The 24,741-nt window shown below is 40.4% G+C and overlaps 1 pseudogene; it reads left to right on the forward strand.

Annotated features, from left to right (window-relative positions):
* Positions 1–1,191: 1,191 nt before the first annotated feature.
* LOC101517207 (U3 small nucleolar ribonucleoprotein protein MPP10-like) lies at positions 1,192–2,981 on the forward strand (annotated as a pseudogene).
* Positions 2,982–24,741: the final 21,760 nt, after the last annotated feature.

Raw genomic sequence — 24,741 nt, forward strand, 5'->3', positions numbered from 1 at the left:
CCAGTTCTGTTGTTGTTTCCTATGCAAAATAACCCATTTTCTTTCTCAAGAGCCACTAGACTTAACAATGAAAAATTATGTTCCCTCTCAGAAGTATGCGAAAAAAAATCTTTCTTTAAACTTAGCTCCTGAAGCAGGCTCCTATTTTATGCCAACAGTTTGCCTTACTAGTTCCCACTGACGGCCCACAGCCTTGCCCCTGGCTCTATCAACACAGTTAAATGCCACTGCTGTATCTCCACTAAACTAAAGCAATGAATTGCAGGCTAAAAGAATCAATTCCAAACTAAAAGGTCACTGCTTTGTTTCAGTCTTTCTTAGATGTAACCTATGATATAAGCCAAGGGTATTCTTAAGGGGCTTCTTGTAATAGTGCAAGAATTCATAGCTTTATAATTTCATTCCTTTCAAAATGTTTTTTGGTACAATTGGAATGTTTTCTTGATTTTAGTGAGGATGTTTTTGAATTTATATTTATTTCTTTTCAATCACAGAAGAAGCAGTTTAATATGTTCAGGAAAAACAATTAGAGCAATGCTAGGACATTGGAATGTGAAAGTCCTTCCTAACACCATTCCTTTCCCAATGTTCTAACACCATTCCTTTCCCAATGTTCTACGCCCCATTTGATCTCCCAGCATTTAAACTGTACTGCACTCTGGAGACCACCATGGACTCACTGGGCAGCCCTCAGAGTGCTACTGCCCACAAGCCACTGAGAGCTGTTATGTTCCTCTGTTATGTAAATGAGTGTGGGTTGGACACAGTGACTGCCAGCCACTGGAATAATCAAAATGATGGTGTGTTAGGTCTCTCTCCCTCTCGCTCTGTCTCTGTCTCCCACGCGGGTGCAGGGTCCCAAGGCTTTGGGACATCCTTAACTGCTTTCCCAGGCCACAGGCAGGGAGCTGGATGGGAAGTGGAGCAACCGGGACACAAACTTGCGCCCAGATGGGAACCCCAGTGCATGCAAGGCCAGGAATTTTACCACTAGGCTACCGTGCTAGGCATAATCTCATTTTTCAAAACTATCTAATAGACTTTAAAAAGTCGAAATAAGAAATAAAAGAGTAGATAAATAAGAGCTTATATGTTGTGGTTTGGAAATGCAGAAATGATTAAGAGGTAACTGAAATAACAGTGAAACTGGAAAAAACACAAGATGCTGCACCACGGGACTTACCAGCCTGGATGTCTCCGTGGGCCTGGGGCGGGCTCAACCAGTGTGTATGCAGGACAGCGAGGCCACCGCCCGCACGAGTGCTTCCTCAGACTCAGGATGAGCTGGCACCCAACTGGATTTCCTTAACGAAAGTACTTTACGACTTCAATAAGGTGTTAGAGAACAGGAGGGTCGATGGCAGGCCTTTACAGAAACTCGATGAGGAGCAGATTTGGCAACAGTTGGAATTTCAGCAGGAACCGATCATGCAGTGCTTCCTAAGTGCAGTTGGTGAGGTGGTTGGACACGAAGACATCAGCCTCTTGCCCGAGATTGGAGACCAGGAGTGTGAGGAGGGTGGCTCGGAGATGGAGGTTGAGGCTGAAGGCCAAGAGGAGGCCGAGCGAGATTCCGAGGAGGAAGGAACGTCTGGCCCGGACGGTGGCGGTTCTGAAGGCGGGGCGGACACACGAGAGTCCAGCAGAAGTGCCCGGAAAAGCCCCGTGTTCAGCGATGCGGGTTCGGATCTCAGCTTTGATATCAGCTAGCTGGAGCACCACAGCAGATTGGAACCGCAGATAAGGGGCAAAACCAAGCACCTGCAAAACCAGAGAGAAGGCCGTAGTGGATGAGAAATTCTTCAAACTGCCCGAAATGGAGACTTTTTTAGAAAACATGGGAGAAAAAATGGCAATGATGATGAAGAGGAGGAAGATGATTTTGATCTTTTTGAAGATACTGATGCTGATGAAGAGGAGGGAGGACTGTTTGGAAATCAGAAGCTGAAGTCAGCTAAATTTCCAGAAACCTGAAAGACAAGGACTTCTTTGATGCAATTGAAAGTACAGGTAGCAGGAACTCAGAATAATGAGCTAGAATCAAACGGAGGAAGAAGCTGAGGAGGAAGCAGAAGAAAAAAGCACTTTCTTTCTGCTTCTAATGCAGAGATGAAGATAACAACCCTGAAAGTGAAGACAATAAACAAAAACAGAGTGATGTTTGCTTTCCCAGATGATGAGGAGACTGAAGATGCAGATGTTTTAAATGTAAAAAAAGATTCAGAGGAAGTTAAATCCTCTTTTGAAAAAAAAGAAAAAGATAGGAGAAATGAATGAAAAGATTGCGTCTTTGGAAAAACAATTATTAGGAGGGAAAAAATCGTGGCAATTTCAAGGTGAAGTGACTGCATAGAAGCCCGCAGAGAAGAGCCTGCAGGAGGGTACTGTGCACTGTGACCACGCTGTCCGGATGGCGCCTGTGATCACAGAGGAAGTCACCCCTCAACTGGAAGATATCATTAAGCAGAGAATAAGAGATCAGGCTTCGGCTGATGTAATAAGGAAAGAGAAACCCAAGAAAGATGCAGATGAGTGTAAGAAGCGTTTCACCTGGGGCCAAGAGAACAGTAACTTGAGCCTGGTTGAGATTTATGAACAGGAGTACATCAAGTTCAACCAGCAAAAAGCAGAAGAAAAGAAAAAAAATCCAGAGCACACGGAAACTCCGAAGATGATGTAGTCCCTATTTCTAAAGTTAGATGCTCTGTCCAGCTTCCACATCATCTCCAATCCAGCTGCACCGCAGAGCAACGTTGTGTCCAACCTGCCGGGATCACAATGGATGAAGTAGCCCCTGTGAGTGCTGGCAATGCGACCCTGCTGTCCCCAGAGGACATCAAGGAGAAAAATAAAGCTGGAAAAAAAAAAAAAAAGAAAAAACAGCTGCTGAGAAAACAGCCACAGACAGGAAGCAAGAATGGAGGAAAAAGAAGTATCGGAAGCATATGACTAAGAAAGCAGAAGCAGAGACAGCAGCTTGAGTAGAGTACTGGGGACCAAGCGGGGAAGTATACCAAGGCCAGAGCTGCCCAACACCAGCAGAACTGCCTTGCTGAAGGATGAAGGGAAAGACAAAGCTGTAATATATTCTGAAATAATATAAATAGTAATGTGTAATCTTCTACCCTTACATTGCATTGTTCTGCTTTGTAATAAAATGTTTGAGATCTGTAAAAAAAGAAAAAGAAAAAAAAACACAAGATATTACCTCAAGAGAAATGGAAGGTGACATGAAGGGAAAAAATATAAATTCAAACAAAAGAAAGAAAAGAGAGATTGGAGGTGTTCAAGAAAAAATAAAATAGACAAAGATGTTAAAAAAGCACAATAGGAACACCTGAAGCAATTATTGACAAATGAAAAAATACCAAAATCAGTCATTTGAGAAGCTAAAATAAATCGAGAATTGAAACTGAATATTGAATGGGCACTGAGGTTTTTGGATTAAACTGAGCAAAGCTGACCATTACTGAGATATAATCTGGTGAAATCATTATACTATAACAGGAAAGAAATAAAAATCTGCCGGTTACCAGGAGGAAAATATCAGGCATTCATTTGGGGAAGAAAAAAATATTCAACATCAACAATTTATGCTTGCAGGAAACTGAGTGTGTGTTTAAGTAGTGTATTTAAGGTATTCAAAGTAGGAAAATGAGGCAAGGGTTTCATATATATTCAAGCTATCATTAACATTTAATAGCTCAATATTATTCTTTGTTAATTTACTGGAGGAGAGTAAGAATCAAAATGTTGAAAGAGGTGTTGACAAAATGATGGTGAACATCAGATACCATTTCTAATAAAACTAAGACTAAATGTCAGATGTAAGGAGGGGAATATAACGTAATGGCTGAATGCTTTGGCAATGTAGATGCAGCACAGTTATAAAAATAATCAGGTGAGAATTAGGAGGCAATACACAAAAGATTCTTGAGTTTCTTTCAGTAATCATGTGGTGATATTGATACTCCCAGACTAAAGACATAAAAATTTGAGGCACCACTAAAGATGATGAGATCCATGGATCAAAACACACTAAATATGGTTTAATTTATGGTTTCATTCTGATATTAAAAGAAAACTAATTGGTCAACATGATGGTTAATTGTTTGTGTCAACTTTATTAGACTAAGGGATAACTGGAAATGAGACAATATTTCTGGGTGAATCTGTCAACAGTCTGAGTAAGGGAAATCTGCCCTTGTCAGCATGAGCACCAGCCAGTCAAACTTCTAGAGAGAACCAAAGGGAAAGGAGAGTTTTCTGCATGTTATTGAGCTAGATCGAACATTCTGTCTGGTTCTTGCTGTCAGAGTTCCAGACCTCCTGATTCAAAATGTTGTCCCCTACCTCAAGGACCTTACATCTTCAGGCGGTACCTAATCACAGCACCTGTCTTCCTGGTCCCCCAGCTTCCAGAGGACAGATCATGTACTTGTTTCCAGCCTCTACAAGTATATGATCCAATTCTCACAATAATTCCTCTTTTTCCTTCCTTCCTGTCTCTCTTTCTCCATTTGGTTCCATTTTTTCTGGAGAATCCTAACACAAGTACAACTTTCACTGGTTTGCAGATGCGAGAAGATGGTACTCTCTGTTGCTGCATACAATTTAAATTACTAAGCCCATAATTTTGGGGCTTGTGAATGCCAGCTACTTCCATATCCCAGACTGAATCAGTTTTATATTCTTGTTGGCTATGAGGCATCAGTTTCATACAAGAATGTGCCCCAACAGGTACTAGGACTCTTATTTTAGAACAGCAGGAGCAAAGATCACCAGCAAAGATTAGATCATCATCTTCCACATAGTCCGAAAGTAGCTGTGCGTAAGGACGACACAGGATAGAGAGTTCAGCAGGCAAGTCCTAAGAATGTACAAAAAAGTTACATCCAGAATCAATGGGAGTGAGCCCTCTGCCCAGAGGTGCCAGGTCAATCCCTCCCTCACCCTCCAGGAACCTCCCCCATCCTACACCACATGTGTTTCTGCTCCGGTGGTTTCTTCTGGAACCTGTACACTTCCTGGAGCTGTAGAAGTTGTGCCTTCCTTATACTCTGGCCCCAAATAATTTTCTTTTAAAGATTTATTTACTTATTTGAAAGACAGAGTTACACAGAGAGAAGGCAAAAACACACAGAGAGATCTTCTGTCTACTGCTTTGCTCCCCAAATGGCCATGAGGCCAGGGCTGGGCCAGGCCCAAGCCAGGAGCCTCCACTAGGTCTTCCGTATGGGTGGCAGGGGCCCAAGGGCCCAGGCCATCCTTTGCTGCTTTCCCAGGCACATTAGCATGGAGCTGTATGCAAGGGGAACAGCCAAATATCTTACTGACTCTCACATGGGAAGCCAGCGTCGCAGGCAGCAGCTTCAGCTGTGGCACCACAGCACAGCCGTCTTGGTTTGAAACCAAATCTTTTTTTTTTTCTTTAGGAAAAGAAAGTAACATTTAAAAAAAAAAAGGAAATAAAAGGGGGGAAAAAGCCTGGATAAAGTTTTTGGTCATAGTTGTTGCAACAGACCCTTAAGACTATTCAGTTTTTGGCCAGCCACAATGCCAGAATTTTAAACTTTAGAAAGCAGCTGTTTATGAACTTTAACACTTAAAATGCAACAGAAGGAAGTGAATTGCAAACCGTATCCTCCTTGGTTATAACTTGAGTGTATTATTGGAAGATTAAAGACTAGGAAAATCATCCTGGCATAACTTATAGATATTTGCATTGAAACATTATCATTTCATTTTATATTAATGGGTTATTATTTATTTATAAAGATATAATAATGCCATAATGAAAAATGAAATCTCTTTCAGTTACAAAGGTATGCTAAGATGCCTGGGACTTGTGTTAAAATATTTATGCAAAAAATGGTGGAATAGATGAAATGAGACTTGCAAAATCTTAATTGCTACAGTTATATGATAGACACATATGAATTTCAGATAATAGTTATAATTAATTTGAAAAATTTTTTAAAAAAAGGTGTTAGTCTGAAATAAGCCCAAGTTGATTGTTGCCATGTGGGAACATGTCGTAAGTCTCCAGATAGCCCCATATATTCAAGAGAAGTCAATTTCCTAGATTTTTCAAAAATGAAATCTCCTAATTGTATAAAACAAAAACAATGTGGCTAAACAAAACACATCTGTGGGCTGGAATTTTTCTTTGAGCCATCTGTTCCTGTTCTTGGGAAAAATTTGTTTGGTTGTAGTGAAGTGTTTCTTTCCAAATTTAGAATGTGTTGAAGATTTCAACTAACTTATGCAGTGAGCAATGATCCTTCATTGTCCACTGGCATGGAGACAAGTGATGCGTTTTGCCAGTCAGGGGAGGGGTGTGTAGCCAGGCAAGAGCAGCAGGTAGACATGCATGTCAGCCCAGGTGCAGTGTGATGCGATGGGTGTGTGTCTCCTCCAAATCTGTATCCTTGCCTCACAGTGTGATTCTATTTGGGAAGAGCCTTTAAATAGGTAAGTAAGTTAAAACAAAGTATTTTAGGCATACACTAAGGACGTAGTATCCACATAAACAGAATAGCAGGTGGACACAGAAAGCACACACATTTTCTCACAGACAGGCTGACTTGAAGTGAAGTGAAGATGGCCATTAGCACCTAGAGGAAAAAGACATCAGAGGAAACCAAACCTGACCTTGGCCTTGGCTCCAGAAGTGGGAGGAAATAAATCCTAGTGACATTTCATTATTGTCATCCTGGCAAACCAGTACACAAGAGAAGCCTTAATTCTGCTTGGAGATGTCTATGAAAGGTTAATAAGGAAGATACTGCCCATATATTTATAGTAATCCTGGCCGCTCCACTTCTCATCCAGCTCCCTGCTTGTGGCCTGGCAAAGCAGTCGAGGATGGGCCAAAGCCTTGGGATTCTGCACCTGCGTGTGAGACCTGAGACCTGGAGGGGAGGAGGTTCCTGGCTCCTGCCTCCGGATCGGCACAGCACCGGCCGTTGTGGTCACTTGGGGAGTGAATCATCAGAGGTAAGATCTTCCTCTTTGTTTCTCCTCTTCTCTGTATATCCGACTTTGTAATAAGAAAAAAATCAATCTCAAAAAACACTGGAGGAGTTGAATAGCTAATACTAGATCTAATCCAATATTTCATTCTCTGCAAAGAATGTGAAAAAGATCTGGCTATTTGATTCTTCGGAAATAGCAGGAAAGAGGAAAAAGTCTTTAGAGCAGGATTTGCTTATATGATGCCCTTTTATTTCTTGTATGCCATGGTTTGTGCTCATCTTCCTCCCAAATTCATGTGTTGGAATTGGAATCCTCAAATTCATATATTAATGCTATTTAGAGGTAGAGTCTTTGGCTAGGACATCATCAGGATTAGATAAGGTGATAAGGATGGCATTGTGAGAAGGGAGGTTTGAACTTGCAATTTGTTCTATCTCACCAGATATAACAGCATGTGATTATGTGGCCCAAAGCCCCTCATCCGATGCCAAATTGATGCCACTTCCATGGTTTTGGGCTTCCTAGTCTCTAGAGCTTTGAGCCAGAAAAGCTTCTGTTCTGTATAAATCACCAATCTCAGATAATTTGTTCAATCAACAGAAAACAATCCAAGACACCAAACAGTCATATTTCCTTTTTGATCTTCTATGAGAAGTTTGTAAAATATTTGTAAACATTCTGGATTGTTTTAGCAATGCTAACTAAGTGAATAAAACATAGAAATCAAAAGCAATTCCAAGTCTTCATACTTCAAAGCGCATAAACGTAAACTGGGTTAAACAATGAAAGTTAATGATTTCTAAACTGGGAAATCTGGAGACAATGCCAGCTGTAGGTGAGGCTTGACTCAACTGCTTGATTATGTCACTAACAGCTAAATCTAGGAAGGAGCAATTCACTGCCCTGAATTCCTACAGGGTGACTGGGCCCAAGTTCTTATCTCCAATGAAAGAAAGAATCCTGGGACAGTATGTAGGAAGGTTCAGCAGAAAAGCAATCCTTGTTTCCATGCAAGTATTTAGTCAGAAAGGAGTGAGGCATACCCGGGAGTCGGCTGTGCTCAAGGCAGTTTAGAGCCATTCCTTTATGATCTAGAAGCGTGAAGTGGTGTCAGGTTGGAGGTTAATTGGAAAATCGTAGAAAGTACATCTCGGAACAAGGTTTAAATACCATCCATTTGCTTTTTTTTTTTTTTTTTAAATCTGAGTGTCACGGTGTCAGGTGCATAATGGAAGTAGGTTTGTCAGTCTTTTTATTATATTACAGTGGCATTACAGTTAGTTAAATGTTATCACAGAGATGCTGCTGGCTGCCATGTCAGTACCTTTGGTCAGTACCAATTTTGAGTAACGATTTTGTGGAAGCTGTTGTTTTCTGCTGCACAAAAGGAGGGTGAGGTTTGAGCAGTGTAGATGGGGCAGCAGAGAGGGCCTGGAAAACTCTAGCTAACTTCTTTCCTGTTTTAGAGTGAGTTAAGCAGAACAGCTCATAGAGCTGTCAGCTGCGGAACTGAGAGTCCAAAGCAGTAGGACACCCCTGGTGCCTCCCTGGGGAGTCAGTACCAGGAGCAGCAAAAACTGGCCACCTCACCTTAGTCCATAAGAAGGAAGACGAATCCATGGAAATCCATGGGAATCCCAACAGTACCTTGGCTCTACCTCCTGGTCACAGTCATGTCAGCCTTACTTCTTAGCTGAGGACTCACGGCCCATTTTGGAGGATCTGTGACTAGGTGTAGAGTCCTGATAGGCAATATTTACTTGACTCATTCAGGCAGAAACTGATTTATATTAAAAAGAAAAGAAAAAAAAAAGGTGTGTGTGGGGGTGATACCATGGAATAGCAGGCTATGCCTCCACCTATGACACCAGTATCTCGTATGGACACCACTTCAAGTCTTGACGGCTCCGCTTGTGATCCAGCTCCCTGCTAATGGCCCGGGAAGGCAGTGGATAATGGCCCAGCTCTTGGGGCTTTGTACCCACGTGCGATACCTAGAAGTTGTTCCTGGCGCCTGGCTTCAGACTGACCCCCTCTGGATTTTGTGGCCATTTGGAAAGTGAGGCAGCAGATGGAACATCTCTCTATTTCTCCTTCTCTGAACTCTGTCTTTTAAATTAAATAACTAAATAAATAAATGCTTTTAAAAAAGAAAAAGTAAAGTTAACTGAGTTGGATTGCATTTACCGCACTGGAGCAGAATTTCACTTTTTATTACCTGTTGGGTTAGTGGTTTATTAAAAATAAAAGACCAGTTGTGTGAAAAATATTTAAATCCTGATTTCCTTTGCATGTCTGAACCAGAACGCAGAAAAACACACAGTTACTTATTTTTTATCATTAAATAATGTGTGTTCATTGAAAAGAATTTGCAAGATTTTTTAGCAGTAAATTTTTACTACATAGTGAAAATTATATTTTAAATGTGATATTTTATTTAATATGATATAAAATTATGATTCTTTGTCTCCATATATACAATTGATGTTTTAAAATTTGAAGAGGTCCTCGTTGTGGAACATCAGGCTAAGCCTTTGCTTGTGACGCTGGCATCCCATAACTGAGTGCCAGTTTGAGTCCTGACTTGCTTCTGTTCCACCTCCCACTAATGCACCTGGAAAAGCAACCAAAGATGGCCAAACTGCTTGGGGCTCGGCCATTCACGTGGGAAGCCAGGACGGAGTTCCTGGTCCAGGCTTCCACCTTGCTTAGCCCCAGCCATTGTTAGGGGGAGTAAAATACAAAATCCTTCTGTATTTTTTTCTCTCTCTGTCACTCTGCTTTCTAGTAAATCTTTTCGTAAATTGTTTGAGAGGCAGAGTGAGGTAGAAATAGAGGGAGAGGGAGGATGAGAGAGAGAAATGCTATCTGCTGTTTGACTCACCAGATGCGCACAGTGGTTGGGCCAAAGCAGCGAGCCAAACACTGGATGCGGGTCTCCCATGTGGTGTCAAGAACACGACTGCCTCCTAGGATGGACACTGGTAGGAAGCTGGAGACAGGAAGCCGGAACCGGGAGTCAAACCAAGGCACTCCATATGGGATTGGGCAGCTTAACCACCAGGATATATGCCCATCCTCCATGCTATACAAATGTCTGCTCTGTTCTGCATTACAACTTCTCAGACTAACCTGCTCGTAGGAAAGATTTTTAAAAGCACAATCTTTCCAGACCAAGTTCCATAAATGTCCTGCTCAACAATAATTGCTTCAGTCCTTGGTAGTATCAAGTTTCTTGCGTGACTCATTTTCCCTGCCAGAGGTGAACCCACGCGGGGAAAATAGCTGTGGTTCTCTGTGTCTTTGGCCTAAATGACCAGGATTCTACGCCTCACCCTGCTCTGTATAACAAGGCACAAAGATGTGGATATAAAAATAAAATTTTGAAGGAGCAGGAACACATGAAATACTGTCTTTATCTTATGAAGCAATGAAGTTCATGTCTAAAAGCTCTGACTGTTAAAGGGCACACATCACACATTACATTTCTGGCCACATGTGCACATTTCATTACCCACAAAAGGGGAAAATGTTGTAAACTATGATAATATGTGTAATGATTTTGGGTTCTTGAAATTTGTTTCTGGTAACGCAGCCTCTACGTTGTATGCAAGCTGCATTTCAGGTTTACCGTATTTTGTTTGTTAGCATTGATTAGTATGATGTGCCTTATTTATTACAATTTAGGAAAGGGTTTCACAATGAGAATGACTAAATAATGATCAGATTTTCCTGTAGATTGATTAAGATTCAGTATATAGGCTGTGATTGTAATAAGAACAACACTTTTACCTTCTTAAGGTCAGCAAAGATAAAATTCTATACATCTTAATCAAATCTCTTGTGACTAATTCAGTTCTTAGAATTGTGCTTGTAAATGTTTTATGTGAACCCTTCTGGTAATAGTGCTCATTCTATCAAGCAATTCCAAGCTAACCCCAACATTACTGAAAGTATAGAATAAGATGAAATATTGAACATCCATTTTAATGCATAGGTAATAATTGCATATTACTCTGGGAAAATGACTCTTGATTTCTTAATGTAAAATTTATGGAGCATTTCACAGCACAGGGGAGATGTGTTGTCTTTCCTTTGGACAGCTCAGCGGGATCAACTAGCAGCCATCATACATAGGACACTGATATCTTGTCTACCAGATGCTTGATCCACCTGTGTCTTGCACTCCAGAGGCTGCCCAGGCCCTATTCAAATCAAAGAAATTCTGTTCAGCTTAATATTAACACTCCAATTTTTATACACACTTATAGAACAAATCACAACAGTAGATTGTTCTTAATAAGGAATCACTTGGTCAGGAACAGTGATAGTTTTTAGATTCATGGATGTGAAAAGCAATAGTACAGAGATGTCTCATAGAACCCATGCCAGGAAGACAGATCTCACAGAAGCTGAAAAGCAGTGAGACATCTTCCTTCGCTTCCCATGAACCATACGCTTTTTGTTTCCATTTTCTCTTTGACTGCATGATGTCTTTCTTCAGCATTTGCATCATTCTTATGTATGTAAGCTCCTCTTCATTTGTTGGACCTGTTTGTTCATAACCCATCAGGAGCACTCTCAAATGGTAGCTTGGGAATCTAAGTTTCCATGCTGTAGAATGTGCATATACTGAGAGAATTGTGCTAGGGTCAGTATCCATTCCTGCTCCAATCAGCTGCCACCATGAGTAGATGGGTGAATGTTCCTGTACAGCTGGGAATATCCCTTTGATACTATGGAATGATAATATGTTAGAAAATAAGCTGGGATGGAGAGGAAGCAATTCTTGTTAATAGGATTAAGTAATAGATAGATGGATACATTTTTACCTTAAGACAGATTGTGATAAGGGCCCCTGAAGTATGAAGTGTGTATAGATTCAGACAGGGATAGAGGAGGATGGATGGTGGAACGACACTGAGTGTATTAGGAATACCTTGAACAATGATCAAGAGTGTGGAATGAAGTCCAAGATTTTGTGGTGGTAGAAGAGCTGACATGTTATAGAAGTGGGCATGACAGCTGGTATGTGTTCTGCAATGAGAAGCATCGAGTGTTTTGATCAGATGAGTCACATAATCAAATCCGCACTTTGTGCAGGAGTTTTTGGACACAGTCTCAGATGCAGTGAGTGTGGCATGGAGACTGGAAATCCTGTCCTTCAGGAACCAGGCAGGTCAGTGAGTCCATCTGAAAAGCATGCTAATGATCCAAATTAAGAGAAAATCCAAAATAAAGTGTGCATATGAATAATCACTGCATTGAACAAAGATGGTATGTCATTGCTGTGGCATGAATGAATAATAGCTGGAGTTTTTAAAGTTGGCAAAATATCAAGAGTTCCTGGTTCAATCTGACATGGCTTAAAATTAGTTAACTTTTAAGAGGAGGAAGGAAAGAGAATATATCCCTGGGTAATCGTTCAGTCATTTGTTACTTGTTTTTTTGTTTGTTTTGTTTAAAAGAAACACACTCACCACTTTTCGACGTCTCAGAAAGTTGTGGTCTCCAAGTCAGTGGTTAGGTTGTACTAAGCCTTGTTTGACAGAGAATGATGGCAGGTGTCTAAGAGGAGGATGAGAAGCAGCAGCTAGTGATAAAAGTTGGTACCATGCAGGTATCAGTGCAGGAGAGACAAGTTGTAAGTTCTGTATTTAAATGCTGACAAAGTGGTCTCTGGGACCATTGTTTAGGGATTTCCATAAAACAATAGAGTCTCAGTTCCCTAGAAAATGTTGAAAACGTAAAAATTGATTTGGAGGATGCTGGAGGGGAATTAGGGTATAGACAATCCCTAAACTGTAAAATGGAAAGGTGTGCTATGCAAATGTCTGTCCTGCACTGAGCATTCAACCTGTTCTCAGTCCTGGAGCACGTCCTTAGTGAGCACATATTAATTCCAAAGCATTTTTGTACTAACACGAAAGGACCTGTCAAACCAGTGGGGGGAAGCAAGTAGTTTTTGAGGACCTGTTATGTGCGAACATTATTTACTGATCTTTTAAAGAAAAAACCCTATAAAATCTTCTAAAGTTAGCTATAACTAGCAGGAATTTCTCTTAGTCCAATCACAATACTGATTCCTTCCTTACTTGTCGTGTATTCTTATGTTGTTTGCTTGCCCCAAACACAAAAGAGGTAAGAAGCTTTCTTCTGAATCAGCAGTTGAGGTGACAACTTTTTCTATCCCTGTATCTTTGAGATCTCTCCCAACTCATCCCTCTTGCCCTTGGTGACTTCTCATTCATTCCATTAACTCTTGGTTCTGGTCTCTCCCAGGCCATTGAGGCTTTTTGTAAACCGTGCTGTTAGTGCTTGGATAGTGACTTCTTGCCATCAGAACCCACAGGTGTGTGGGGAGATTTGCATCCTCAACTCTGCCCTCTTTCAATGCATGAAAAGTATTCTTCAACAAAAAGAAAATTATCCAGGGTTGGACATTTGGCCTAGAGGTTGAGATGCTTATACATCCCATTGGAATGCCCGGGTTCAAGTCCCGACTCCCACTCTTCACTCCCACTTTCTGCAAAGAGATCCTGGGAAGCAGCTGACGGCTCGGATGGCTGGCGCCCTGCCACCCGCCAGGGCAGACCTGGACTGCATTCCCAGTTCTAGGCTTCAGCCCAGATTTGACTTTTGCCAACAGGAGTCTCTCTGCCTTGAGCTCCATTTCTGTCTTTCTCACTTTCATGTAAGTAAACAATTTATTAAAAAGGTAACATTTTTCAAAACTTCCAGCTCTTGTAACAAAATTTTGGAAAGAAAAGCACTGAGATAACACATTGTTATTTTTCCCCTCAGGTCTCACTGCTATGTACCTCACAACTTCATTTGTTTATGCAAATAAAAAATGTTTGCATGAACTACCCTTGGTAATAATTGGTTTCCAGTTTATAAAATAGGAAATAATTTGAAATTTCAAATAAGCAGAACTTGTGCAGAAAACTAGCAGCTAGAAGGATGGGATTCTTTTAAAATCAAAAACAGTTGTGGGGTGATTATAAGTATTTGCTGTTTCCAAAATTATGCTCTGGTGTTCCTAGTTTAGAATGAAAGCAAATAATAGTTTTTGAAAAAGAAATTTGGATTTAGAGCAGAATTCAGGTTTGTTTTTCACTCACATTGGAGCAGGATTCTCTCCAGTGAATTTTTCATCCACCTGGAGGCCCATTTTCATTATGAGGATTTGTCTGGAGTCTAGTCCTGTGCTTATCCTGAGCATTGTATCTTGGACACAGTGATCATGTTGTATAGGAACTAAATAGTAATTGTTTAATCGTTTTAACCATCAATCTTTTACTTGAGGGTACACACAATGGCATATATTTATAGTAGAAATATTTTCACACATCTGGATTTTTACATCATTCAGGCTGTTTTTTCCACCTGGAATGTCCCCATTCTCATACATGGCATACACAAAATTTCCTTCTAAAATTAGAAAAGGTGCAAATGTTCTTCAAAAAGCTTATGGCAAATGTGTATTATGAAAAAAGCTGCACACGGGTCTCAAAGTATTTTTCACTACAATAGACATATTTTGCTACCACTGATCTGCAAACTTTTTTAGAGTGCCCCTTGTACACACACATACTACATAAGTACTCATGCTTTTGTGTTATAAAAATAGACACTATATATAGTCTGTTTTGCATATATATATATATACATACACACACAACACACACACACAGTATTTTTTCCCCCTTTACATAGTAAAATGCTGATCGTAGTGGAAGCCTCTATGTATCAGCTGCAAACCTATGCCTCACAAGCTCCCTTATACCCCTGTGTGGTCACATGATGAACCTAGTTCTGGCTAGTGAGAGCTGAATTTTAAGTCCATTCAGAGGGGCTTCTGGCAAAGCTGCCTTTTCCTTGAGAAAAAAAAAAAAGAGAAATTCATGTGGTTCACATCTGCTTCTCGTTTTCCTTCTTCCTGACTGGAATTTGCAGACCATGACTGCTGGAGGAACAATAAGTTTGTGACTGCAAAGATGGGAAACTGGTGTGAAGATGGTGGGACCAGAGGTCAGAGAGTGGAGCTTGAGGTGTCTCCATCTAGACAAGCTACCTCTGGACTCATGTGTGAGGGGAAGCAGGTCCTTTTCTTGTTTATATCGATGTTTCTGTTACAGAGAACTCTAAATTATGTACATATTTCCAATCCTCAACTTCAGCCCCTCTGCAGAGGCAAACAATCATAATATTTAGAGTCCATTTTTTATACCTATCTATATTCATACCACATAAATTTTTAAGTAGTTTTTTCAAAGGTAAAATAATACTACATGTATTGTTCTGAATCTTCATTTTAACTTAACATTATATATCTCAATGCATAAATCTTATTCTTTTAAAAATAGTGCTTTATAAAAAAGATCTTTTACTTGTAAAAGGAGTATTTGCTTATACAAATAACAAAAATGAAAGAAAACAGTAACATACACCCCTAAATCATACTATTGTGAGATAACTACTATTGTTATTGATAAACATTATTCATATCACTTCTCTGAATGTAATAGACATTTTTCTCACCCCTACTACTTGCATGTATGTGTGAATGCACACATATAAATACATAAAAGCACATATAAATACAGAAAACCCCAAGGACCACACACACAAACACAAATACTCTAGTACAGTCAACACACAAACACAAATATTACACAATACCCATATCTACTTATATGGGAGAGACAAACTGAGAAATAGCTGTGGGAAATAAAATCTGTTGTTTTTTTTTAAGATTTATTTGTTTTATTGGAAAGAGGAATTTTACAGAAAGAAAGATCTTCCACCCACTGATTCATTCCCCAGTGGTTTCAACAGAGCCAAGCCAATCTGAAGCCAGGAACCAGGAGCTTCTTTTATGTCTCCCACATGAATGCAGGGTCCCAAGGCTTTGGGATGTCATCGACTGCTTACCCAGGCCAGAAGCAGGGAGCTGGATGGGAAGCAGGGCCACCCGGATTAGAACCAGCGCCCATACGGGATCCCAGCGCCTGTGAGGTTAAGCTTTAGCCACTGAACTATCATGCCAGGCCCAGGAAACGAAGCCTATTAAGAAGTGTGTAATTTTACTTGCATTAAACCAAACAACTAGGGTCAGACATAGCGGAACAATGGTATAAGCTGCCGTCTGTGACCCTGATCCCACATGAATGCCAGTTCGAGTCCTGGCTGCTCCACTTCTGAGCCAGTTCCCTGCTAATGTGCCTAGAAAAGCAGCAAATTATCTGAGTTCTGTGGCCCCTGCCACCTAGGTGAGGCATGGGTGGATTTCCTGGCTTCTAGCTTCTGATTGGTCCAGCTCCAGCCATTGTAGCCGAAAGAAGAGTGCACCAGCTGATAGAGGAGCCCTCTTTCTCTCCCTCTTTGTCTATGCGTCTCCCACTCTCTCTGTGTGACTCTGCCTCTCAAATCAATAGATACATACATCTTAAAAAAAAAAAAAAGCTTACAGGAAAATTAGCAGAACAACTTAGAAAGCTAGGATTGAAATAGAAAATGCAATGTCATATTAATATTTTCTTTTGCTGAAGAATCTGTGTATTTAGTGTTAACATGTTTGTAACATCAACAAGGATTTGGCCTATTAAATTAGTACTGGCTGCTCCATTTCCACTCAGCTCTCTGCTTGTGGTCTGGGAAAGCAGTGGAGGATAGGCCAAGTCCCTGGTTCCCTGCACCCGTGGGAGAGACCTGGAAAAAGTTTGTGGCTCCTGGCTTCGGATGAGCTCAGCTCTGGTAGTTGCAGCCATTGCTTTTTTTTTTTTTTCTGATCTGTACATTGAGTTTTACCTCAACAATTGTTCTGCTGTGCTTTATTCTCATATCCTGAACTGCTCTAATCTCTTGGCACTTTCCCCTGCGAATGTGTCATGATATCCTCAAGTCTCTCATGTTTCCCGTCTGTGGTAGTACCCACTTAATGTAAGCTTCTGTCTTCTTCCTTATTAGCAAAAACCCATTTGGGTGCTCACAGCTGTGTACATAGCTTAAAACTGGATGTCTTGGAGTCTGTCAAAGCTGAAGATTGGCATCTGACAGTTGTGGCTAACGAGATACAAGTAGATCATGTGGGATTCTTCCAGAACTATCTAAACGAGGTTCGGCTAATCAGATACATTTCTTCCTTCACGTTGTACCCCAAGGTGCAGGTGATAGGCTGAAAGCCACATACTGCACAGTGTGAACACAGAAACCTAGTTGGATCTCTGACAGCTTTCTTGAAGAAGTGAGAAAAATAACTTGTTTTTGTTTGTTTAGTTAGGTTTTCTATTGTATAAATTAGAAAAGCTATTGGCACGGAGCATTATAAATTTTATTTTTAACTTTTTATGTCAGACTTATACTAATCCAACTTTTCAGGCTTGATGCATGTGCAACTAAATTTTGATTTATGCACACCTAAACAAAACAAGGTATTATTTTTCCCTAAAGGACAAAAAAATATATATTTAAAAAAGAGGATGTCATATCACCAAGAACGAGCAAATTGTCATCCCAAGAATAATCACAGGAAATGCGGGGAGAGGCTGCTGGTAGCATGTGTTTCTCACCAGACAAGAAATGAGTGCCGAGTCTTTTGTCTTTCTGCTACTCTTTCAAATTTTTGACAGTGAGTTCTTTTAAAAATTCTTCTCGATTTTCTAGTGTTTTTATGTGGAATAATGCAGAGTGTAGGACCCAGAATTTAAAAATAAGTTTAAGTTACCTTGATATTGTGTATATGAAAACAACAACTCTGATAACATGGTAATTAAAGCAAGAAAGCATGAAATCATTCAACTCAAGAAGAAATGTGGAAAAATATTGTGGGCTAAGGAGTTGATTAGTGCTTGTTGGCCTGGGCGGGAACAGGAACTGGGCTTGTGGCTAAGAACACCGAGACTAATTGGACTCATCTGTATCCAGTATCCAGCTAAATGAGGATGTGGGGGAAGAGTATATAAGAGAGGTGAAGGAGCAATAAAGGGAGACTTTGCAGAGACTTCCACCATCACTGGTCTCCTGTCGGTGCTTCATCCCCAGGCCCTCTCCGTGTCCACGTTACTGGTTCTGCTGGACGGAGCAGAATATTGGCATGGGACTTAAGATAATCTGTACCTTTTGTTGCTATTACTGAGTTAGAATTGCTTTTCACTCTAGCCAGCTGTTAGTTAAACAGAAAGCCAGTTACTAACTTCTTCAATCCCTAGGATACTGTTTGACTATTACTTCAATTTACTGTACTAAACTCACTAAGAATGCCTGGCTCATAATATGTTTAGTCTTCTATATGATTAAATGGCAAAAGCAATTCTAATTTGCTTCCTCATTCATTTTAACTTGGATTAGCAGATGTTTTATGTGTATCGCAGTCAACTTTTTAATTTGCATTATGGAAGAACCTGTAATAACAATTTATCATTTTATGTTATACTGTGGTTTTAATTTCCTTCAAAATGTTGCAATAAAAATAGGATGCATTTTATTATCTGAGCAAAACATCCCCAGAACATTGTAAAATTCAAGTAATATTTTAAAGTTAGTTTTGTTTGAGGGGGAATGAGAGAAACAGGGAAAAAAAGTAAAGGAAAGAAATGTAAACTGAATAATGAGACTCAATTTGCTAAAGATCCGTCTCTGCTGTGAGAACAGGTGGTGGTGAATGCGAGAAATAATTCACACAGAAAATATTATTTCTAGTATAATGTCGCTATTCAAAAATTTACATGTATCATGTTTTCTTTCATGGACATGTATATTTAATATATATAATAGGAGTTTTGCACAAAGCACGATTTATATAAATGACTTGGAATGTTCTAGCAATATTTAAATTTCATAATCATGTAAGTTCTCAACTCTTATTTCCAATTAATTAGAAAATAAGTGCTCATTATTTTAAACTAGTAGTTTTGCAGATAATTTTTTACACAATAGATAATTGAAATACGATGTACACCATGAAATTTTTTTATTGGTAATATCAAATAATACAGAATGTTGTCATTATGAATTTGACCTATTAGAACTTCAGTGAGAAAAGTACTCTATATGTATTCTGTAGAGTTCAATCTTTGGTGTTTTAATAATCTTTGCTTCTCATGTTTAGTTTTCCCAAATTATCCCAATTTTTTAGCAGATTGATTTATTTTGTACTTGAAAGGGAGATGTACAGAGGGGAGGAGAGGCAGAGCTTTTTTAAAAGATTGATTTATTTTTATTGGAAAGGCAGATTACAGAGAAAAGAGAGACAGAGAAAAATCTTTTGTCTGCTGACTCACTCCACAAAGGCCACAATGGCCACAGCTAAGTGAATCCAAAACCAGGAGCCAGGAGCTCTTCTGGGTTTCTCACACAGGTGCAGGGTCCCAAGGCTTTGGGCCGTCCTTGACTGCTGTCCCAGGCCACAAGCAGGGAGTTGGAAGCGATGTGGAGCAGCCAGAACATGAACCAGCAAGACACAGATCTCCCAGATGCTGGTTCAATCCCCAAACAGCTGCAGCAGCCAGGGCTGAGCTGATCCAAAGCCAGCAGCCAGGAGTCAGGAGCCTTCTCCAGTTCTCCCATATAGTTGCAGGATCCCACAGACCTAACCATCTTGTGCTGCCTTCCCAGGCCATACGCAGGGAACTGGACTAGAAGTGGAGAAGCTGGGACACAAACCGGCTCCCATATGAGATGACACTGTAGGCAGAGGATTACATGGCTAGGCCACCACATTAACCCTTCTCCCATCCCTCTTAAATATCACAGATATTTTCATGCTCACTTCATATTGGGAATATATGGTTGGCAAAAAATTTAACTCCTACACTTTATAAAAAATAAGCAAATGCATTATATTTACAAATGACGTGATTACTTTTTAAATACACTTGCAAATAGATAAGCACAGAAAAAAATAATTTGAGCTATGATATGGTTTGAGTATTTGTTTGGGTATTCTGTACAGGCATGTACATTGGAGCCTTTCCCCCTAAAGTCCTATTAACATTAGTGATGGGCAGGTTATGGATAGAGCCTTAATCCAATTGTGTTGCCTGAAGATAGGGCCTGTTGGAAGTGTAGAATCCCAAAAAATGGAATCCTGGTGTCTTTATATAACAAGACACATGAATGTGAACTATGTGTTCCCTGTCTCTGATTCCTGGATCACCATCTAATTCTCCCAGTTCAAGCATACCACCATCCAGTTCCTGCACTGGACACCAGGCTGATGAGCAGCTTCTCTCAGGCATTGCTACTGCACCAACAAAAAGACAAGCCTGGGTTGCTGAAAAGTTGTATTAGCAAAGCATGCATACTGTGTCAGCATCTGATAAAGGAGAGGCTACTCCTCTAATGTCCCCCATTTGAGCCTGACTCGCAAAGATCATTGAGCCTAGGCAAGGGAGAATATGTGGTATTTGTCTTTCTATGCCAAGTTTATTTTACTCAGCATGATTGCTCCAGTTGCACCCTTTTTGTTACAAATAGTAGAATCTCATTTATCTAGTTGAATAATATTCTACTGTGTGTATATGCCACATTTGCTCTAGCATTCATCTGGGGATAGGCATCCTGGTGGAGTCCAGGGTTGGACTGTTGTGAACAATGCACCTGTCAAGATGCTGGCGCAGACGTCTCTCTGTTCTACTGTGTTCATGTCTTTCGGGTATCTACCCAGTAGTGTGATTGCTGGATCATGTGGAAAGACTATTTCTAATTTCTTTTTGTAAGAAATCATCACTCTGTCTTCTACAATGTTTACACTATTTTACATCCCCCTGAGCAGTTTATATGTGTTCCTCTTAAACTATATCCTTGCCATAATTTGTTATGCGTTTTGGGTTTTAGCCATTCTGAAGGGATGAGGTGATCTTTAATTGTGGTTTTGATTTGCATTCCTTGATGGCTAGTGATATTGAACATTTTTTCATATACTTGTCTGCTATTTGTATTTTTTTCTTTTTAAAAAGTATTTTATTGTGCCCGGCATGGTAATCTAGTGGCTAAAGTTGCCTTGCACATGCTGGGATCCCGTATGTGCCAGTTTGTGTCCCAGCTGCTTTACTTCCTATCTAGTGCCCTGGTTGTGGTCTGGGAAAGCAGTAGGGGATGGCCCAAAGCCTTGGGACCCTGCACCTGCATGGAACACAGAAGAAACTTTTGGCTCCTGTACAGGCTGAATTGGCTCAGTACAGGCGTTGCAATCTCCTGGGGAGTGAACTAGCAGACAGATCTTTCTCTATCTCCTTCTCTTTGTATATCCAACTTTCCAATAAAAATAAATCTTTTAAAAAATATATTTTATTTATATAAAGTGAACAAATTTCATGAATTTGACAATGAATATTTAAGAGCACAATGATACTTCTTGCCTCACCCTCAAGTACATTGCCTGTTACAATAACACAACAAAAACAAATCAATATTTTTAGATAAATGGGTATTGCATGCTCATGTTCTGAATGCAAGTGAGCTAGAAAATGATGATTTGCTGTTTTCAGTCTCTTCAGTGGGAAACAGATTTGTTCAGGCAAGAAGGAAGGAGTTGGAAAGCAAGTGGCTCAGCTAAAGAGGCTGCAACATTAGGCGTTGATCAACACAAACGTGTGTTGAGTTAGCCTAGCCTTGCAATGTAATAATCATTCCTGTTATATGTTTTAAAAGCTTTCATTTTGAAAGAGTTATAGATAACAATTGATGTGATAAATTCTCAAGTTCTTAATATTTGCCTTCAACAGTTATCAAAATTGGCTAATACTGGTTTCAATCTTTTTAAATCAATCAATCAATCAATTAGAGAGAGAGAGAGAGCTCCCATCTCCTGCTTTACTCTCCTGCAATGACTGGAGTCAGAAGCTAGGAATCAGAAACAAAATCCAGGTCTCCCACATGGGTGGCAAGAAATCTAATTTCTTGCTGCTGCCTTCTACGATCTGTGCTAACAGGAAACTGGAGTCAGAAGTGAGAGTCCAGAACCAAACCCAGGAACTCTCCATAGAATATGAGTACCTTAAAATTTAGCCAAATGTCAACTCAACATCCATATTTATTTCCTTCAACTTTCATTTTTATTTTTTTAAAGATTTATTATTTATTTTTATTACAAAGTCAGATACACAGAGAGGAGGAGAGACAGAGAGGAAGATCTTCCGTCCGATGGTTCACTACCCAAGCGAGCTGCAACGGCCGGTGCTGCACCGATCCGAAGCCGGGAACAAGGAACCTCTTCCAGGTCTCCCACGTGGGTGCAGAGTCCCATATCCCCGGGCCATCTTCGACGGCCCTCCCAGGCAGGACATCCAGGAGGATGTGGAGGGAGAGTGAATTAAGTCTTGGAACTGATGGAAGGAGGCAGGGGTGTCTGCTAAAGTCAGTAATAGACTGGGCCTTTATTTCCTCTCTTTTGTGCTACATAAAGAAAGCTTTGAGCAGGGTTGAAGAGTGGATAACTTGCAATGACAAAGAATAGACAGATATCTGGTTGGCACTGTGGCATAACACAAAAGTGTCCTTTTATGGTACCAATATCCCATATGGATTTCAGTTTAAGTCCCAGCTGCTCCAATTTCAATCCAGGCCCCTGCTAATATGCCTGCAAAAGCAACAGAGGCTGGGCCCTGCACCCACATGAGAAACCTGGCAGAGGATTCTGGCTTCTGCATATAAGCAGCCCAGCTCTGGCCATTTGGAGAGTGAACTAGCAGATGCAAGAACTCTGTCCTTTTCTCTATGTAATTGTGCCTTTAAAGTAAAAATGGCTGCCCCAGAAAATATGGTAGCCCATTAGGGCCTGCAGAGGACATCTGGTGCCATAGCAGAGAAAGGAGGACAGTACAAATGATGACAGCTGATATCTGGGCAAATACAGACTCTAAGTCAACCAGTGGACATCAGAAGGGGTTCCCCATTCTTGGATCAGCAAGATGGAGAACATTTCAAAACTTGCGAAACCACTTGAGCTGGACCCTTTGAGCATGGGACCATTAACCAACCATGGAAAAGAAAAACATTAGAAAAAATTTTCTCTAGACATTTAAGCATTTTAATGATTACTGATTGATATGAAGAATGGAATAGAGAAGCGGTAGTTGAAGAAATCTCCTGGGAAGCGAATTTAAGAAAAAATAATAAAGAAAAGAAAAATGGGAGAGACCACTAACAAAAAAGGAGAGGAGGTTAAATTCAAGAGACTTCCTTTCGAGTTACCAGAATATCCAGAAGAAGGTTATAGAGAAAATCAAGTGAAATAAATTTCCAAAGTAAAAAATGATTAACCTTCATGTCTCAGAGAAGGCTCTCTGGTTTTTTCCAAGTCTTTGCTCCAATGTGAAGTAAGAATGCAAAGCAGAGATATACTTAAGGTCCATACATGAAATTCAGCTTTATTTCAAGTGGGAGAATGAGTCTATTCAGATGTGAGGGCAGGCAACCCCATGAGGAGAGGCACTTGTTATGATCTAGCCAGGAGTTGCCCATGGGGAAAAATGGGGAAGGAGGGCAGAGAGGAGAGGACCAAGGTCCCTCCCACTTCAAACAGTCTCCTTTAGGGGCTAGAGGTGGTTTCCTAATTGAATATATGAATGGATGGAGCTTGGAGTGAGTTCAGTGTACAGGAGGTTTTCTGGAAGTTTTGTGGCATCTCCACATGGAGCTCAACTTACAGATGTTCATCTGGAATCTCTTTCCTGTTCTGGAGGAGAGATAAGATTCTGGGAAATAGGGCACACTGGGTGACCTGTAAGTGGTGGGGCAAAAATGCAGGGCTGAGGCAGAAATTGTGGGACAACCTTCCAGTTTACTGTCCCCTAGGCCCCTACCTATTCTGGCTATCACGTCATCCAGGTTGAAAAAGCCAAGCAACTTCTTGCAGAAACATGAAGAAAGAAGATAGGCATTTGCCCCAGTGGTTAAAACCCTGATTAGGATGCCTGTATCCTTTATTGTTTTGTCTGGGTCCTGTTTTCTGCCCTCAGTTTCGGCTTCTTGCAACTGTGCACCCTGGGAGGCAGCAGATGATAGCTAAAGTAAAGTCTTCACCACGCATGGGGAGGATGAAGATAAAGTTCCAGGTTTAGCTCAGCACCGGCTGTTGTAGGCATCTGAGGAGTGAATGAGATGGGCACTCTCTATATATAAATAGATATACATATACACACGAATATATTTCTGGTTGCAAATTTTAAAAAGTAATTTTAAAAGAAAGATTGAGGGCCCTGCACAGTAGCCTAGTGGCTAAACCCTCATCTTGCACGTGCTGGGATCCCATAGGGGTGCTAATTGTCTTGGTTGCCCTGCTTCCCATCCAGCTCCCACTTGTGGCCTGGGAAAACAATCAGGACGGCCCAAAACCTTGGGACTCTGCACCCACGTGGGAGACCCAGATAAAGCTCCTGGCTTCTGGCTTTGGATAGGCTCAGCACCAGCCATTGCAGCTGATTAGGGAGTGAATCAGCGCATGGAAGATCTTCCTCTCTGTTTCTCCTCCTCTCTATAAATCTGACTTTCCAATAAAAATAAGTAAATATTAAAAAAAGAAAGATTGCGAGAATACCCATATAAGTTACATTGTTATAAGGTTTTAAATCATCTTGAATAAAAGAGAATTTTTCTGTATCTTGGAAAAAGAAAAAAGAGATGATAAAACAGGGCATATTAAAAAAAAAGGAAAAAGAATGTGAAGACCACAATGATCAGATTTCTACACATAAAATTGAAAGTGAGAATAAATAAGAAATTGTCTTGAAAGTTCTGAGAGGAAATAATATTTGATCC

Source organism: Ochotona princeps, chromosome 3 (assembly GCF_030435755.1).
Source record: "Ochotona princeps isolate mOchPri1 chromosome 3, mOchPri1.hap1, whole genome shotgun sequence".
Classification (NCBI taxonomy): domain Eukaryota; kingdom Metazoa; phylum Chordata; class Mammalia; order Lagomorpha; family Ochotonidae; genus Ochotona; species Ochotona princeps.